This window comes from Gasterosteus aculeatus, chromosome 17 (genome assembly GCF_964276395.1).
Source record: "Gasterosteus aculeatus chromosome 17, fGasAcu3.hap1.1, whole genome shotgun sequence".
Lineage (NCBI taxonomy): Eukaryota > Metazoa > Chordata > Actinopteri > Perciformes > Gasterosteidae > Gasterosteus > Gasterosteus aculeatus.
The window spans coordinates 4496448-4516175 of record NC_135705.1 but is presented as its reverse complement, the minus strand read 5'-3'; the positions used below and the strand labels follow the sequence as shown (position 1 = coordinate 4516175).

Sequence of the window (19728 nt, the reverse complement as noted above, 5' to 3'; positions counted from 1 at the left end):
GCCATCTCAAAGGTCGGTATCGATTCTTCCACCCAGTCGTGCCTTATGGACGGCCAGACGAAAGAGACACAGAGAGGTGAAATGGAGAGATGGTAATGCAGTTACCTGGGGGGGAGTGGGAGGGAGGGGGGGGGCTTTGTGTGTTTTAGGAGAGAGGAAGTTGAATGTCAGAGAAAAGCAGATGTATTATGATGGCCGCGGTGAGTAGGAGCCTAATGCATGTCCGAACACGCAAGTTCCTCTGAGGAATGGACTGCAGAGAAACCATGAGGGGGGGGCGGGTGGTCCATAATGGGAGAGGTCACTGTCATTTTCATTTCTGCTCATGAGAGGGTAGTGTGACCATTTCAGGGGAGTCAAATGAGATGCAATATTTACATAAAAAAGTAGAATTTACATGCAGCAATGAGGTAGGTTGTGCTGATGGTTATTAAATGGTGTAAAAATAGTGCTAGATACAATCCCTCAGCATATCAGAGTTGTGACTTCTTTTCATTCTATGTTTGGAAAAAACACTTTACAAAACAAATAAACACTGGCTGTATTTTTTATCTTTCAATATATTTAGGTAAGTAACGGGGTATAAATCCAAAAATATCCAATAATACCCATTTTATAAAATAAGAAGATATTTTTATCTTTATGGATATCAAATAACCCCCTAACTACAAAAGCTGTATCCAAACGCATCACACAATAAAGTGGCTTCTTTGGTTTGTTTGCGATCCACTTCCTCTAAACAAGAGCAGGAAATTGATAAATAATTACATGAAATGTATTAATCAAACCTAGAAAACCTGGAATTACGGCGAAGCCATTAATAACAATTAGCTGTGGCTACTGTGCTGCTGTCTTCGACGGGTCTCGCAACCATCCGCTTCCCATCACCCAACGCCGGGTGAGATAAAGCGTCTGCACTCCCTCCTGCCTCCGCCACGCACCTCCACTGGGTGGCGCTAAAACACCGGCGCATCTCCCGCAGCATCCACCCTCATCCTCACCCCCTCTCCATCTCTCTCTCTCTCTCGTCCCCTTGATACTTCAAATCCGTTTCTCTGACTGCACGAAGACGTTCTCAAAAAGAAAAAGCCAAACGCAACCTGGAAGGAGTAAAAAAAAAAAAAGCCGAAAAGAAAGGAATGCTTGAATCCAGAGAGGATGAGTGACAGTCCGGCGCGTGGTCCAGCTGCTGCGGCGCTCCGGCGGAGGGGAAGTTGGGAGTCGGAGCCGGAGGAGCAGCAACTTTTGTAGACTTTCAAAAACCTCAATTCAGACTGGTTTTACGCGTGGAGCGCGCGTCCGGAGGGCTTTGGACATTAAAACCCAGTAGAGTTTTTTTTTCTCCTTCTAATGTTATGTGTTGTCAACGAGGGCGGCTTGAAGCGACGAGGAAATGGCATTTCTGTGAAGAAGAGGTCTCTGGTTTTTGTGGTCGACAATGGAGAATAAATGAAAGGGACGTTTCAGCGGATTAACTGACTGCCGCACAACGACAGGTAGGTTCGGACGTGTCGCGCGTCGAAATGGCGCAATTTGCACATTTGCCGGGTCACAAAAATGACTTTTAACAATTGGACACTGCGAATTTGGGAAAGCGCAATAGCGCACGCGTGCGCATCCGCCAAACATGCGAATACGCGTATCGCTTCCACTATTGATCGCCTCCACTTTGATGAATATTTATTAACTTGCCAGGCACAGGCGATCTACTGGAAACCTTTTAGGTGGTATGGAGGTGTAGCTGTTGGCTGACAATGACTCAGAGAATATGAGGTACGTGTGGCAACCAAACAGTCATCGTTGGCTGCTCAAATTAGACAAGAATCATAAGGAAACTAAAAAAAAATGTACGTGTTTGTTCATTTCCCTTGAAATATATAAAAGGAGAATGTGTGCACGTGTGTGTACATGTGTTATGCATCATGTAAATATCTCAGTATGGATTTAGATTCACTGATAAAAACTGATACTGAAAGTATCCGTCTCTATCCATCCACCCATCTGTTAAATCTAAATTAAAGTGCATAATATTTCTGTTCCTAATCGTCTGTACCTTGGTAAAGGTATCCCCCCAAACCTCAACATGGCTCCCCACAGTAACGCTCCATCATGTGATTCCCCAACTCCAACATACCACTGATATTAAATAAGAAGCAGCTCCGGCTGTGAGCGTCTCCTTTGTGACTTAAGAGGAGTACTTTCGCTGTTATCTTGTTGGATTATGTCGAGAAGAGACGGGTGGAGTCCCCCCGATGAAAAGCGACTCCTGTGCTTGTAGATATTTACGATCATGCTTAGACACCTCTGTGAATATTTCTCTTTCTACAACCCCTCCCCTTCCACTTCCTCTCTTCCTTTTTTTTTAATCTCGGGAACATCTCCTTGTTCACCGCCGTCTTCTATCCGCCCTTCATCCTCTCGACGAGGCCTGTGCGGTCAGCTCTTTTTCGCTCCCTCCCTCCCCATCAATTAGTCCTATCATCGCATTTCACCCCCTTGCAATCTGAGGACGATAATAACCGTACGCTCATATCTGGGTGTGATGAATTGAAGTCCCCGCAGAGAGTCAGAGGAGGTGTAGATCTTCCCTCTCACTGACAGGCAACCCATTGTATTGTTTTATAGATCGCCGTCAGTAGCCCTTGAAGCCGCCCGCGCGGCCCGCTGTTGTTCTGGAGGGTTATTTGTTGTGCAATGTTATTGGTTGGTATTAATGACAGGCAGAGCAAAGGCCACCTTGAGAGCAGTGGAGACGGTTCCACTGTATTTGATCGGAAACCCGGAAACCCGGACAGGATTTGTGCTCTCGGCAGTGACTGTTGTAAAAAAATGGGAATTATGTTGCGGAGCCAAAGGCCTAGAATGACCTTTTTCCTGCACCTGTAAGCATCCCGTCACAATTACCCCGCCATTGCTGCACTGTTGCACGCACGCTCGCTCCCCGGCACGCGGTGAAACCAAAAATGGTTGCTGGAAATGGCATCAAAGCAAAATATCGGCAATCAGCAGAGGTTAGACCGTTTAGTTCCCACTTTCCGTGGTGCTTTTCTTCTTTAAAGCCACCACCCCGCTGATGTGGCAACAAACAGAGATGCTCGGCGCAGACACGGGCTCGGAGAGAGCACTTGATATGCATCAGCCACCAGGTGTTTTCCAGAGGAACAGAGCAGCGTGAATAAGAGGCTTGTCTCAAGTTTTAAGGAGCCACCCCGGGCAGTATTTGTGTTCTCCGGCAGCTTCCCGCTCGCTCTGTCAGATCAATAGGGCACAATATGGGAGTCTGACTCGCGTTTCCAGACATGAGACAGAACAATACCGTTTTTTCTTGCACTGGAGTTATGTATGTATTCACAGCTCTGTGGCGAGCAATAAGATTGCCCGTTGAGACCTCTGCCCCCTCCAGATGTGAGACCGACTTCGATGCCGCAGTTCCTTTTTCAAGAAGGGAAATTATGAACCCAGGACGCACGCACATGTCTTGTCATGCTGCGGCACCACGATTTAGCCATAAAATCCCCGGCTATTGCATCATCACCGGAAGCTCCCCCCGCTCGCCGCCAGCCTCGCGGATTTGGCTTAGCGGGACTCTGAAAAGTCGCCCATCTATCGACATGATTACACCCGATTTCAGCACCCCGAGATCCGCTGCTCGCCAGTGTTTAGAAAGCACAGTTTGTTCCACCTCTCAAAAGCGGCCGATCAAGCCCGCCGGGGCGAATCCGTCGGGCTGACTCAGAAGGGAAATTCAAAGCCCCACCGTAGTGAAAGAAATGCAGCATTGTTCCGCCCGCGTACAGCTCCGTCATGTACGGAGGAGGAGGTGGAGGACACGGGGAGTGAACACCCCATGTTTTATAGATGCCATTTAAAGGAGCATGCCCGAGATGGGCTGGCTGCAATGAACTGTAACCGCCGACAAAACACCAAGACAATAAACAAACAAATTGGTTTCCTGGAAGCCAGAAGTGTCCCAGACTCGCCCGGGCTGATCCTTGTCGATGCGGAGAGCCATTTTTGCTCCTCAGAGATTCGGCTTGCACATCTTATTTATTCATGCTGATGCGCTGTGTATGTTTGCGTGTGTGTCCCCGGGTGTTTTATTCGAATGGTTTGAGGCTTGTGTCTCTCTCACTGCTTTATTAAGGCGGTGGGTCCGTCTGTGCCGTAACGTCATTGCGTTGTATCAGTTCCTTGTGCTGTTATGTTCTCTGCGCATGACTGGAGCTCAGACAGGGGTCCCGCAGGGCCTGTTCATGTAAAGTTCACTGGGACATGTCGCACAAACTCGAGTAAACGGCGCATGTCACCCGTGCGTTTGAGGTGTTATTTGTTCGATGTTTCTGCCAAATAACGGTCCTAGAGTTCGAAGGGGGCGCTCGTCCGGGCTTTAGCACCGTTAGCCGTCGCCGCGCGGGGAGCCGTGTAGACAACAGGTTGCAATGTCATATTGAGCATCTTAACACGAGCCATTATGTATAACAGATATGTCTCTTCGTTCCCCAACTTTGGGCCCAAGAAACCTTCAGGTTTAGATCACAATATTTTAGAAAAAGGCTATCCCATCTTACTTTTTGTGGATGGATGACACTGACGAACAGTGGAGGAGTCACGTGACTCGGCCTGAGAATCCGTCCAACAGAATCCTCAAGTGCTCGGGACGCCGAGGACAACGAGTGGAGAAGATCCTCAGCAGAGCTCAGGAATCCACTCTTCCATTGAGGTGGTTTCAGGTTTTTTCCACTAACCCCCTTTCTCTCTCTCTCTCCTCCCATCAAACTATAGCTGGTTCCTTTTCCCTGAGGTAGTCAGCATTTGGCAGCTTTCCCTCTTTAAAGTTTCCTTCCGGTCGTTCTCCAGCCCAGCAGCGAGGAACTCAATTCTCCAAGCCCTTAACCATTGGCCCGTTGAAAAGGTCTGGGAATTGCACATTTTGAGAAGCCCACTTCTAAACCCGGGTTCCTTTCGGAGTAAGCGAGCTCTTAATTTTCTTTTGGCAGATTTTCTCTTCTCTCAGGGTGACTTAGAAAATGTTTTTTCATCCGCTCCTTCTTTTCCGGTGTTGTTGTCAAGCTCAACCTCATGCCTGTAATCATTAGCCTGCAATTTGAGTAGAAAATTGCAATTACAGGGGTTTAAAAATGAGCCTGTTATTTTCTACGCTCGTTATTTCTTTGTCGAGAGAGAACAAGATTGGCAAACGCTTTCTGTGATCATAATTAAACCAATTTGACTCATTTGGAATTCGTATATCAAGGGTCTTACCATTTGCTTCACGTTCAGGCCTTTCTTTCCACATACGTTGAGGTGGACTGTAGCGTGTTAACATGGTTTCGATGGACCTTCCCTCAGCCTCTGACTACACAAACAACAGAAGGTGGGTTTGATTTTTGTGACCCAACAACGGGGGAGTCCGGGGAGTCGCGCTTCTCCGTCATCGGATCCAATCGGCGCGATCGCCGAGGACTCTTCCAAGCCGCGGTGCCATCTTCAAAAGAAACACACGCCATGTCATTAAATGTATTGTGCAGAAACCGGCGTCTCAGTCTCGATCTAATGTACACGATGAGAATGTGGAACAGAAATCTGGGTGCCTGTTTTATCTCTCCAACGCGATGGAATTAGCTCAAGGCTAGCCGCAGTTCACACTCCGCTTTCATCTGTTGAAACACGCCTCCTCTATCAGTCAATTACGTGCACACTGAACTATAAATACATACACAGCATTTCACTTTGAATTTGTTCTTTTGCAGTGTAGCGCCAATTCACATTTCAATGTGACCATTTGATGAAGCTCGGTATGGTTTGTCTGTGTGTGTGTTTTTAGTTTTGTGGGGGATCAACCGGATGTACTTTGGGTAAATACAGATTTGCCTTCATGCAAAATGGGAAACATTTTTAAGTATTGTAGCTTGAGCCATCTATTAGTGGGTCTCGGTGCTCCAGTAGAAGCTGTGCACCTTGTGAATGCTGCATCAACATATCAAAATAGAACAATAACATTTCCCCCAAATTATAGACTATTTGAGAAAAACTAATAATAATCGTTTTTTTCTGACCAATCTCACTGATGCTCAGTTGATGGTGACTGATGATGACCGGTGGGAACAATGAGGGCGGGGCTTGCAAACCACACAGGAAGTTAGGTGTCTGGAACGACAGGTAACGAGAGGCAACGCGACAGAAAACACAGACAGAAACAGACAGTGACCACACGGACTGCAGAGGAAGTCAGGATGCTTTCCAACCGCTCCGGATAACTTAATGTTAGCAAACTTAATCACTTTAGCCGCGGTCTGAACTGCGACTGAACTCTGCGGGAGATTAAAGTGGCTAAAATAACTGAGCGTATGAGCGAGGGCGTCCCTCTCCGGGTTCACATCCCGCCAGCGTTGGCTATCGGCGCTCCGCCGCCAGCCTCAGAGTTCAAGTTCTGGAAAAACGATCTTTATTGAACGACGGCGTGTCGTTAACACGCAATGACCGCCAATCCTCGCTAACTTCTGTGGCATTTCACAGCCCTGCGAGACGTCTCTGGCAGAGACGAACAAGACATTGCAATAATCACTCAAGTGTAACAACAGCTAACGGTTTGATTCAGTGTTTCTGCTTCTCTCAGCTGCGTGTGAGCGGACGTACGTGGGTGTCGTTCAGACACGTTCAAGTGTGCGTTGGAGCAGTTCGGGGGGTGTAATGTAAGTGTCCTCTAGAAAGTAGTGTCATGTTTAACGAACCGCCGAGGCGGGAAGGAAAACTCAACGGTTGCAGTGGCGGGACATTTTGTCTCTGGCCCCGTATGAGTCGGCGTGACCCGCGTCTTGCTGGGACCACTGCTGTTTCCGTACCGCACAGCGAAGGTTTCTCCTGTTACTCACACATTTCTGATGCTCAGATTGATGTTCTTTTTACCAGACCAGCATCATTTTTCAGATATAAAGCAGAATTATATGCCTCAGGATGGAAAACAATTTTGTTCCCTCTCTCTGCCTGTTCTCTTTCGTCTTGCTTGCACTCCCTCTTTCCTTCAAAGACACACACACACAACACAATTCCCTCTCCGCTGCGTGCGTGGTGACTAATTTCTCTGGGGCTTTGGACTTCGGCCTGAGAGAGGGTGAAAATTAAGGAGAAAATGAAAGCGAGCGAGCGAGCGAGAAAGAGAGAGAGAGAGGAGAGAAGCAGTGATGCATCGGCAGCTCGAGGACGCCGCCCACATCCAAGGAGCCCGATACCACTGATCTCGTTTATTTCTTGGGTGCGTGTCTGTGTCAGAAAACATTGCAAGCCCAGCAGGCTGGCAAGAGTCTGACGGCACGACGCGTATCATGATACACGGGTGGAGATTCAATGCATTGAGATGATGTTAGCCAGGCGATATATATGTTCGAAGAACAGACGATATATATATATATATATATATGCAATATATGCATCAAATCTAGAAGGCCAGGTACATTTTGTTTCGCCACCGTCAAATTGATCCTCTTCTCATTCCCCATTTTCAGGTACTTGAGACGAATCACCGGCAATGTGTGTGGCGTCTGTGGAGGAGAAATTGAAATCTTAAGTGTGCTGTTTTTGTGTCCAATTTGCGCCGTCTTTGCTGTATTCTGTTGAGCGGAACGGCTGCCAATCAGCGAGACTTTGTTTACTCACTGTGTCCCGCTGACAGGCGGCTGGTACAAATATCAGCTGTGCCTTTGTACACTCTAACTCGCTGACATACACCAAGAAAACCAGAGGGGTTTGGAACCAACAATCATTTAGGGCTCTGAATGCTCCCGTCAATTCATCACCAGACAAAATACATTTCTTAAAAAACTTTGGTGAAATAAAGTTTTCTCTCTCACTGAAATTGAAGTGATTCGAATAAAGGGAAGTAGTTCCACTGAAGGAAAGTAGCTGAAAAGAAAAGGTACTTTTCCACTGACTGAATTGTTTGATTTGTTTTATATCGTATTTGTATTTTCTGAAAAGATATATAGGAAGAACGTCGGAGTCCTTTCCAAATCTAGTTCTTAAAGAAAAGCCAGGCACGCATGGAAAGCAGTACAACAAATACAATGTCATATATTTTGCAAGTGAATTGTGCATGAAATGGCCATGTTATAAAAACAGAATTTACTAATGTTATCAGGTACTTAATGGTTAAAGAGCACCTCGTTTCTTATCTGCCTCTCTACCACCATGTATCCAATAGATGCACCAAAAAATAATAATCTATGTGACATTTCTGCTTTCTTTTCCTTTAGCTAAACGGTTTTAACCTTCTTACATTTTACCTCCTGTGATAATGACTATTTCCACCAAAACAACAACTGGGATCGCAGTAAGCTGCATGCACTGAGGACTCGTACGTTTAGAAAGCTTTAGTATTTGATTTATTAACATTGACATCAACAAAGTCGTTCAAGTCTCGGATTCTGCTAAAAAAAAAAAGCACATCTCCACACGGAACACATCCGAACTCCGTGATTAGAGACATAATGGACGCGGTTCCCTTCTTCCCCCTTGTACATCTCTTAACACCTCCTAATTCATTGAAACATTTAAAACCGACATCTCAATTATTCATGTCCCCCCAGTTGTCTGTGGCTCCGGCCCGGCCCCCCCCATGCGGCTCCCCGGGCAGAGTGTGTCTGGACGGACACATTCCCAGGCTGCTCATTAATTGATGCCTCGGTTGACGCCAGAGGTCTAATGCACTCTCACTCCCTGCTTGATCCCCCCCCCCTGCTAATCCAGCATGTCGTCTCTTCCCTCTCTCACGCGGACCGGTGATGTCACAAAGCCCGGCTTAAAAGGTTCAAACTGGCCCCCGCTAAAGAGGAAAAAACTGTGTTGGGTGAAGGAAGGAAGCCTCGGGTTCACGGAGTCCAGGCTGCTGCAAGTGGACAAACACGCGGGTCAACTTCGTTTGTGTTCCATCCGTCTCTTAACTTCTGTCCTTGTTTCGTTTGTGTGGAGCCGGCGTCTCGAGTTCTCCATCACTCAGCTCAGCATGTGGGTGGCGGTTACCTCCTCTGCAGCAGAACGGAAGGTTCAAAGGGAAGGACCTTAAAGTGTAGATTCACATCAAGAGATGCTTCCCCATTAAAGGGAGAAGACAGCAGGGATGAGTTTGCTGTTATGCAAAACAGTTTAGGATGTACTTCCGTCATCTCAATGCATTGAGATACAGCAGGATGAAAGACCTTTGCCATTGTTGGTCATTGGACTGTTAAAAGAAGGTTTCATTTGTGGGGTCTGTCGATCGATTGGCCACGTAATTCTAGTAAGGCTTGGTGTGCTATTCACACCCGGGGATTTCTACACAATAGATGAATTTACCTCAATTCATTTATTTATAATGTTACTGTCACTGGTAGGTGCTATATTCATGTTGAATAGGCCCTCTGTGACAGTGTTAATTTAGTGTAATTCACTTTATTGCCGTTTCGATTACCAACTCTTGACCTTGATAACAAGTTGTGCAAAATCTTTTTTTTTTTGTTGCTGAACACCGGAGCCAGCAGACCAGAGGTCCAGAGGTCCGTCTGAGTGCCAGCTTGACCACTGCATTAGAACTGTGCAAAAAATCAATTCGGGAAATATAGAGGCAATTATTTTTGTCTCCGACATTCGCTGACAAAGTAGCAGCTAAGCGCGGCCAAGAACAAAATACGGAATGAAAGAGAAGAAAATCTGTAGTGTCTGTGTGGGGTTTGGAGACATATATATATATATATATATATATAGATATATAGATATATAAATATAACGTGTGGGTGATCTGAAATCCGGCACCGTTTTGCAATGCAGCTGTAATTAGGGAGACTGTGACTTCCTGAAACCCCGGACTGATATTTTCCCACGTGCGTGGTCGGAACATAGACTCAGAAGAGCATCAAATTGAAGTTGAGGCCAGGTTGAAATGACTGAGTGTATTATTCGTGCTGTTGCCTGTAGAGTCAGTGTTTAGTAATGGGTCTTTTGGGTTTAGGAATCATGCACAGTATCTGTCTTCATGCCCAGCAAGTTCATTCAATGTCAGACAACCTGCTGTTGAAAATAGATTCAGCTGTCATACTTATCCTCTCCTAGAAAAGGTTTTAGTTTACTTTTAAAGTACAACTTCAGCAATATAATAACGATTTGTTAATCAATTACTTGGAATTCTTGAAGGGAGCGATTCTTTTCTTTCGTAGTACACAAGAATGATAAATGGAGAAAAGTCCCGACACATCGATGGTAAATGACGGCCCACCATCGAGGTGAGTAATTGATCTACAATGATTATTATTACAAAAGACTACCGTGATGTAAATGCATTGACCTGAAACCATATGCAAATTGGATGTACGTATCTAAGACTCTTGACCAATCATCTCCTTCGGTATCTTTTATTAATAGAGAATAAATACCTGATCTGATTCCATCTTCCGTTTATGCCATTTACTGTGTGAGTTCTGGCATTTACTCCCTAATCGGATCTTTGAAGTTCATTTTCGCTCACCGGTCTCTCATGCGGAGCTTTTCAGCCTCTTATTGTTCCGTCAAATGAGGTGTGCAAAGATCAGCTGTAAGCCATCAGCAACAGAGGCCAAATGGAGGGGTAATATACTCCTCCTTATGCAAATATGCACAGCTGCCATCTATGTATTAGCATTTGGGAGCAACTCAAACCTCGTAATCCTCCGGACAATTAAAAAAAAGGGCACTTTTTATCTCTCCGTCCACGGCTTTTTATCTGCAAATGAGCTCCGTAAGAAGTGCGGGAGGGGGGGGGCGAGGGCCGGAGAGAGGGAGTTGATATCTTGACAGTTAACAGTTGCAGAAGCCTCTACGGAGCGGATGTGGTGAGACTTGACAGAAAGTGGTTCTGTATTAAGATACGGCATCTCTCGCTCCAGAGGGGCCCCTCGGGCACCACGGGGACTACACACAGATGGACGTGGACTTGGTGCGTCCGCGGCACAGCGAGGGCGGTGAAGGCATTTGCCCCCTCCCTCCTCCTCCTCCTCCCCCCCCCATGTGCGGGAGTGAAGACCGGTGCTGCAGATGAAGCACGTCCCTTTCCAAAGAGCATGTTCTCTGACACGTCTGTAAGAATCTGACAGGACATCCTCCCGACCGCTGTGAGGAGAAGAATAAATCTCCACTGAAAAGGGAGGAAAATGAATCGGCTCTGGCTCACTGCTAATGAACTGTGATACGTTACAGAAGCTGTCTCTTTCATCCGCTCAGAAAAAGGCGAGTCGTATGTGTCTCTTATTCGTCCTTCCTGCCGGGCATTTTGGTGCACGCAGCGTTGCTAAACATAAGACGGACCCGCCCGTCAAGTCCGCCTTGGGTAAATAAAGGTTAATACATTCACCCTTTTCCTCGTGCTATACGTGAAGAAAAAAACATTGTTTATTTCCGTTATGATAACACTGTGCTCGCCCAAATAATTGCCGATTTAAGAGCAAATTGAAGGTATTAATGCAACACGCATTAGATTAGTCATTCAGACTGATGGGGAATGGAAAACGATGGCAGGAGGCAAACGCATCGCTTGCATAGAGCCGGTGTATTCTCGCCTCGTTTGTCTTACAATCACTAACCATTGCCGTGGCCAGCTCTTCTTCATATTTGGTAGCCATATTTTTCCTGATGCCAAAGTTGTTTTCAGTCGACTCGCAGCAGATGCAAGGATTTCCGTTGTTGTTGCAACAAAATGTATTTAGGAGTTGTCATTTCTTAGCGTCCCTTTAAAACAACATCTACACCTCGAAGGGTTTAATCCACTGTTGTAGTTTCGGTCAGCCAACATTCGGCCATCGATGAACATCACGGTCGCTCATAATAACCCCTACGACGCTCCGCTAGATCGAATGTGTCTTCAACCAGCTGAAACAGGAGTCAACATCAGGACGTTTCACTGACCGATTCTGTTGTTTTTATACTTTGCCAGAAAGCGGTGTGTTTGTATAAAATCCAATCCACGTTGATTAAGACAACGGGTTTCCCTTTATGTACATTCATTTGTTCTGTTTTAAGCCGCTGTGACTCCAGCATGTGGCGTTTCCTCGGTATTTGCCTTCTGACGCTGTACGCGGTTCCAGGTGATGCTTATTCTTCCCTTTCCTCCCCCCAGCAGCTCTCATGCGCTCAGCTTTCCATTTGTCTTCCAAGAACACTGTCGAATCGATTGCGCGCGTCTGTTGGCGCGCACCGGCGTTCTTTATCTGCGCACGTGGTTAATGTCTGCGTGCGGCTTCGCGAAGGGGGGGGGGGGGGGCGTGGCGCAGACGCCCAGCTCAGACCCACCCATTCATCACTCCGGAGCAGGGAGTTCATTAAAACAGCCCCCGGGCAGCCTCCTCCGTGGCTCCCCATCCGGAGCCAGCCGGCAATGCTGAACAAACCGGGTCAGACGGCGACCTCACCGCACGCCGCCGCAGAAAAGGGTCTTTGCTGCTGTCTGATTAAGCAACAACAAATTGGCCAAGGTCACTTTTTGTTAATTTCCCGATTTCAAATATATTATTTATGCCAAACTTTGAAGCGTTGCTCTGCTGTGTGTTCAGAATAATAACAACCTTTTTGAACCACCATCTGAAATATTCTTTCTAACAACTGTTTTTCTTCTTTAAGATTAAAAAGTAAAAAAAAACAGACATGCACAAGGGACATGTAACATCGATTAACAACAACAGAAGCGTGAGACTGGTGGTCGTCGGCAGTCGTCAGTCATCAATCGGCCCGGTTGCGTGTGTGGTGTGCGTTTCCACACAAGCGGGGAGTATCTTCTCCATTCTGCTGAATTCTGTGTTTCACGGTTGGCTGATGGTGGCGATGCCGGAGCAGATGTGGCCTTTTAAATGGCCTTCTTTTTGGGGGGGAAAGCAGGTGGCTTGAGTGTGATAGATCATAGATGTCATCCGTGCTTCGGCTGTGTTCTGTATTAATACTGCCGGAACGAGTTCCTTGGTGCTTTTGGCGCACGCACGCACGCACGTGCAGGGACACGGGAAACGCACGCGCATCACATCAACCTTTTCCCGATCCGTTCGCGTGTACGCTCGGACACCCGCTGCCCGCAGGGAGGAGCGGACCGGCTGTGATGGAGGAGCCCTGAAGTCCCCCGGCGCCGAGGCGTCGGACCTCTCCTCCTCTCTAATGTGCTGTAATAGTCCACTTGCGCAAAGAGCCAAAGCATCATATGAAGCACGCCACGTCGCCATGGAGACCTGTGACCTCCGGCTGCGCGACTGTCGTGCAGCTTCTCCCAGAATGCACCTTGCAGCCCAGTAACGACTTTGCACAACTGTAAAAAAAAAAAAGAAAGTAGAAAAAGTAAATCATAGTTGCATCTGACTTTTTAATGATGTGTTCGCTGTCCTTGGGGCCTGCTCCCTTTCCCATCTCTTTATTCCCGGGTAGGAGTGAGGGCGTTTGGAACGAGCCCACAGCAAACAGGACTAAAAATAATGACACTGTGGCTCTGTTTGAGCTTTTGCTGCTCTTTGCCCCCCCTCAGGAACAGCTCTCTAAATACACACAGCGCTGAAGCCGCGGCACCGCTCTGGGCCGTCTGCGTGCCTCCTCAGTCATTTTCTTAAAATATCCAAAAGCTTTATTGATCTGGCCCCAGTCAGCCTCAGACGCATCGCATCTCTCTCCGCTGCCTTCTCCAATATAACTCGTGTGTGTGTTTTGCGCTTGTGGGAGCATCCTGTTTGCTCGGGCTTTGCAAACTCTAAAAAGGAGAGAGAGTGGGCTGAGTTGTTGTTGTTATCGGTCCGCGGTGACGTCGTTTCTCACAGGAATGCTGAGAGTTTGAGGGTGGATCTTTTTTTCAAAACATCCGATTCCGACGGCACGCGCCGCCGCACAATTCATTTTAATCAAATGTTTACTATGCACAGCTTGGACTGTTCTGCGTAATAATGATGCAAAATTAGACTTTGTTTGAAATGATCGCCCCAAAACAAACACTAATTAGCTCGCCGCGCGTTGATGTATCGCTGCTGTCCAATCGCAGACGGAGAGAGAAGCAGCGGGAAATGTGGATAATTGAGCTCCGACTGTTCGTTCCACCAGTCGCCATGCAGATACTTATGGAACACGTGCGTTTCCTTTTCTTTTCATCCAATTCTTACACCCGCTTCCTATCGCTTACTATTCACCAATCCTCTCTCCCGGTCCCGCCTGTGGTTTCTGAAACCCATCACATCACCCAGGTTCTGCCTTCTTCCCAGACTCTCTCTCTCTCTCTCTCTGTTAAATTCTCCATTTTTCTGCCTCACCTCGTCCCGCCTCTTCGCTCCCCCTGCCCCCCCGCGGAGTGTCGCTCCTCCAGCGTCTCCGGGGGCCGCGGCCCGCTGCTCTCAGCCCGAGTGTGTTTACCGCTCCCGGTGCACTTCGAACCCGGGGATCCAGCAGACTTACGCTCGGCTAATATGTCCATCCAGATGTGGTGTGGCGCTCTGGGATATTATTAAAAGTCTTTGAGGTGAATTCAGTCGCGTAAATGGCGAGGTGGTAAATGAAAGATGTATGTAAATGCAGCACTTGGCTGATATTTTAGTATATATTTAATTCATCCAGGTTGAGTTTTTAGGAGTTTCCAAGGCACGAATGCCAAGTTGATACTTTAGCATCTGGTGAAGGAGACGTGGAACCGGAGCAGATCTTGTGAGAAGGATGTGACACATTGAGGATGCTTCACCTGCTCCACCAGTAATGTCGTGAGAAAATGATTTTTGCAGATGGACCTCATGCACTTATGTTTTTGTTGTTGTGGTATTGATATTATTCCAATTATTCTACATGCACTGTAGCTATGACATAAAAATAATAAAAGTTACACAATTCACAAAAAATAATAGACTTTATCCTTGTGCGAGGGAGCTACGTACAATTATTATACAATTTTGACTTTCAACAGCATTGCTGTTTAAAGAAAATCAATGATATTTCTTTACCAGATAAAATCAAAATTGTGATGATATTATAGGGTTGACCATTGATTCATGCATTGATGCATACTTTAAAAAGACGACACTCGAGCAATATAATAATATCCAATATCCAAGAGGATACTTAGTCTCATTCCCGTATCGGTGTGACATCGATATATTGCAGAGCTTATTCTACCGTGGTGCTCTACTCCACCGACATACTGCCGTCAACATTCTGCAACACTTCTTCCCCCTGCATCCTTTGACCTTCTAAAACATGACAACTGATCACTACTGGAGGTGTTTCTGCTCAGCATTTCACTCTTTGGGTGAGTTTTAATAAAATAAACTCTGCTGCAGACATATTTAAACTAACCAACAGCATATATGCCTAACGCAAACCCAGAGACCATAAAAACACTCCCAGAACAGCCAGGACAAAAACAATCACACCGCACAATTGATTGTGTGATTGCAATATTAGCCTTGTCGACAGCTGCACTCGCCGCGCCTTAACCAGCAGGAGGTAAATATTGAACATCATTGCAGGCTGATTAAATATGCTTATTGAATTTCTGGCCAGGCAGGCAGCCGGATGCATGATTACCACAACTATTTCCACAAAGCAATTCTATCAGGTTAAGTTGGTAAATGTTTCATCCTACAAACTGTGGCACCGGCAGAAAATAGAAACGCAGGAGCTGGATGTTGTGCTTCCCGCAGGCTTGATCCTTTCTGTGGCATAATTAATCTCTCTCACGTCACCTGTATCATGAATATCTACTCCAGGTTATTCGCCGCCGCACATCAGACTTTCTCTCTCTGTGCTTGCTCGAGCAAGAGCAACTCCCTTTAAAAGATTCTTCACACCGAAGACAATAAAAGCAGATATTCATGCCCCGGCGTAGCATTTTGTCAAAAGATAAAAGCTTTCCTCCCCTCTATCTCTCTTTTCATCAATACAGAAAAACACTATGTGAAGGCCGACCCCATTTTCTTCTGCGCTCCTGATACATCTGCAGTGCAATGTGCAGGTTGTCATTTGTAATAAATAGCCCTGAGGTAATTAGAAACACGCTGCTCTTCCTGGAGAAAAACAAGATTGTGAAAAAGTGATGATGAATAAATAGAAAAGGCGCAAAACAGAAATGGATGAAGGAGGGATTTCGCCCTCCCGGCTGGGAAACAGATGCCAGGGCCGCATTGTTGATGCTCTCCGCTGTTTGGCGGAGGATGCGGGGGGGCTTTTGCCAATTCATTAACCTGTGAAGGAAGGCGGCCTCACACTGTCGGCAGCAGGGCTCCAAACACCGCCCACTCGTCTTGTCACTTCTGAGCGCGTTTGAGTGATGATGGTGTGTTTCCCAGTGTTTTATGTGTGTGTTGTGTCTGACATCTGTGTTTGAAGCTCAAGAATTGGAAGAGGCTGCGACGCGAGAGGATGCAATTCCCTTTAGTGCAGAGCAGCGACGGCGGTGGTAAACGCTGTGTACTGTAAAGTACATTCATGTTCCACATTTAATGTCTTTGTTCAATACATTTAGTGGACTTGTATATTTGATGTCTGGTTGGTGGTTGACTGGTTTCCTTTTGCTTTCTCAGGTTTAGACAGTTGATTCAGATTAAAATATGTTTTATATTTACAAAGGATAAAATGACCAGTAATGGGGAAGCGTTTGCAATAACGAAAACCCCCCAAGAGACAGGTTGCCGAGCCCTTTTCTATTCCCTTTGACTGCTCCAATTAGCATTGCATCCCAATGCAGCAGGTACAGTGGAGTACTTGGAGGTTGAAAAGCCAGATATTTCCCAGGGGAGTTGTTGGAAGCCTCGGGTTTTGGTGGACCTTTTTTCCACGGAGCTAAAGAAAGGTGGGACTCCATCTATCGTCATTGCGGTTCAGTAGCGGGCTGACGACCGCAGTCAACGTCCGTGGGATCAGACTAATGGAAGCTAAACCGGAGCTAAAAGGAGAGTGGATGTTAGACCTACATTTGTTAAGGGCATAACTTACAAACAAGGTGTCAAAGAGAAGACTAAAGGAAAAAAAAAAAGCATAACATTTTGACCATAGATGCATCGGGGGTTTGAATGCATCGCCACTTCCCACCCGGTGATTGCACCTCACTTAAGTGCAGCATAAGCTACAGCCAGTCATCACTGCATGTGAAGTAGATGGGGGGGGGGGAAAAGATGCACACGCTAATAGAAAAATCAATATTCCCCATTTTGAATGTCGAATCGCTGCTCAAAAGACGGCCGACGTGAACTATTTGCATTTTGGTGCAACCTGTGTTTTGTGTTTGTATGTTTTTGTTGATGAGAACAGGGAGGCAAATGTAGCTGTTGGAAAGAAATGATTATAATACAGCAGATGCCGGCATGTTCAAAGCTGCAGATTTCCATTCGCGTCTGTGTGTGTGTGTGTGTGTTTGTAACAATCACATACAAACTCAAGCGAGTGCTTTTCACGCTCACATCAACAGGTTTATTCTTAGAAACCCAAATGTTCTAATTAATGACTTTGAGACTTTCAGTGTACAGCCTGTCAAGAAGAATTAGCAAATCTGCTCCTCTTGATTTGTGTCCAGTGAACACGTTCAGAAGTAGCGACGCCTTCGTTTTGTGAGGCTGAGGTTCTTGGTAGTTACAATGCAAACGCGTTAAAGTGTCACCAGAGTAGCAATCGGCTAATATCATACTGTTATTAACAGATAAAGCATCCTTAATGCGTTTGCTGAACCTTTTTTTGATCATGGTGTAGGGTTAACGTTTTGTTTTTTAAACCGTTATCTTACATTCTTCTCTGATGGGATGAAATTCAAGTAGAAACTTCACAGCTCCTGCTTTTGTGCTGCCGTGAACTTTGTTGCACCACCTACACACGATACATACAGAACGATCATCAAAAAAAACAAAAACGTGTTGCCTTCTCAAAATAGAAGCGTCGACACGAGGGCAGGAGGTCATCAATGAATCGGATCAATCAAACGTTTACTAGTCTCACCTTGGTTGATTGTCACATTTTATGATTTGATGCCTTCGCCAACATCTCACTGATTAAGGAGGATTGGTTGTTGACCTCGGAGGCAGTTTTGATCCGGCTGCTCTTTGTCAATAAAGTTGAGTGTTAAGTGGAGATTTGTGGTGTTTATGACACAAATAGCTTGGTTCACATCCTCTGGCTTCCCCTTTTTATTTTTGCCCAAAACCCAAGATTTACCATATAAGTACTAAAAAATATTCTGCAACAATGTGCCAAATATTGTGTTGAACGATAATCTGTGGTGCTCCGTTCTCATCTCATTTGTATGAAGTTGGAGCTCGCTTGGAGACATAGACAAACTATATAAATATATCAACCTAGAAACAACCCCCCCGTCCCCCATCCTGTTTAGTTGACACATTTCCGTCGTCCTTTGTAATGCGGTAATGCGCTCAGGCTGCAGGAGGATCGCCGATCGCCGCTGATGTCCACTGGAGATGACCAGTAAGCCCGCCGGTAACCTCCCACTGACTTTCCCTGTTTTACAAGCTCGTCTCACCAGAGGTATTTATCTTTATATGTGTGTGTGAGTCTTAAAACCCTCAAAGCAATCTGGGGGTGATGCACACACGTCAGCTGAAACCCCAAATTTGGCTGTAAACAACCGTTGAATTAGTGTTCCTTAGTGTTCACCCAGCAGCAGATGTTGCTTTATCCAGGGGACGAGAGACCTTTGAGGACAAAATGTTTAGATAATCATTCATAGAAATATGCCCAGTCGCTCCCTTTCAGAATGTGAGGTGACAACATTTATAGTACGGCTCTCCTAGCTGTCAGAATGTTAGCTTAGCGTAGCAAAACGACTGGAAACAGCTACGCTGGCTCATAGGTAGAGAGAGAGAGAGAGAGAGAAAGAGAGAGAAAGAGAGAGGCAGGAACGATAAGGGAAGAGAGGAAGCAAGGAAATGAGGAGAGGAGGCGAAAAGAGCCTTTGAGTCGAAAGTCAGCAACATCTCAAACTGCTCTCCAGATTAATCTGCACACGCAGTGTGAACAAAAAGTAGCCAGCTACAGTAACACAACACCCGTCCTTTATTTCTATCGACACACATGCTAAATGTTTTATTGTGCAACAAGTAACACAAAAAAAAGAAGAAAGAAGTACACCATTTAATTAGTAAATAAGCTCCTGGATCAACTGAATGTTTGGCATCTGTTAGCAGTGAGAGAGAGAGTGTGTGTGTGTGTGTGTGTGTGTGTGTGTGTGTGTGTGTGTGTGTGTCTCTAAGCGCGCTGCGGTGCGTATGCTTACACCTCTGAGATTATGCTTAGCAAGCTTATACAATCCACTTAGCATACAGGCTGTGAGACAGTATTAACATGCACAGTCACAGGCCAAATAAATCCTGGATCAAAGCAGGGGTGAAACTGCGACGGGTGTTTTGGTCACACGATGGAGGGTTGATTAAAAAGAAACCAAAAACAAAGACTGGGCTGGGGTTTCTCTCTCATAGTGGTTTAAAATATCAAGCTAGTTTTGGGATTTGCAACCGTTTCAGCTCGAATCCCTTTCATTCAAGTGTTGATGTGAGGTGTTTTTTTTTTTTCTGGAAAGAGCGAGAAATGTGATGATCGTCGTGCGGGATAACGCGCAGGTCGTTTGGTATAAATAGAAGGCTCTGTTTTCATACCTCGAAGCAGCTCGTTAAAATACGAGGACTACGATCGTCTTCATCTCCCTCCTCCGATCATGCTACCAGGGAAACGTCGATTTGAAATACGCACGTACAACGGAGCCTCCGTTCACTCTCCATCAGC

General features: G+C 46.1%; 1 protein-coding gene across 1 annotated transcript in view; it reads left to right on the top strand.

The window, feature by feature from the left end:
* The first annotated feature begins 1037 nt into the window (after window positions 1–1037).
* tafa3a (TAFA chemokine like family member 3a) overlaps window positions 1038–19728 on the top strand; it is a 57214-nt gene continuing 38523 nt past the window's right edge. Inside the window, exon 1 of the mRNA XM_040204895.2 lies at window positions 1038–1496. The gene's annotated coding sequence lies outside the window, so the exon portion shown is untranslated. The remainder of the gene's footprint in view (window positions 1497–19728) is intronic.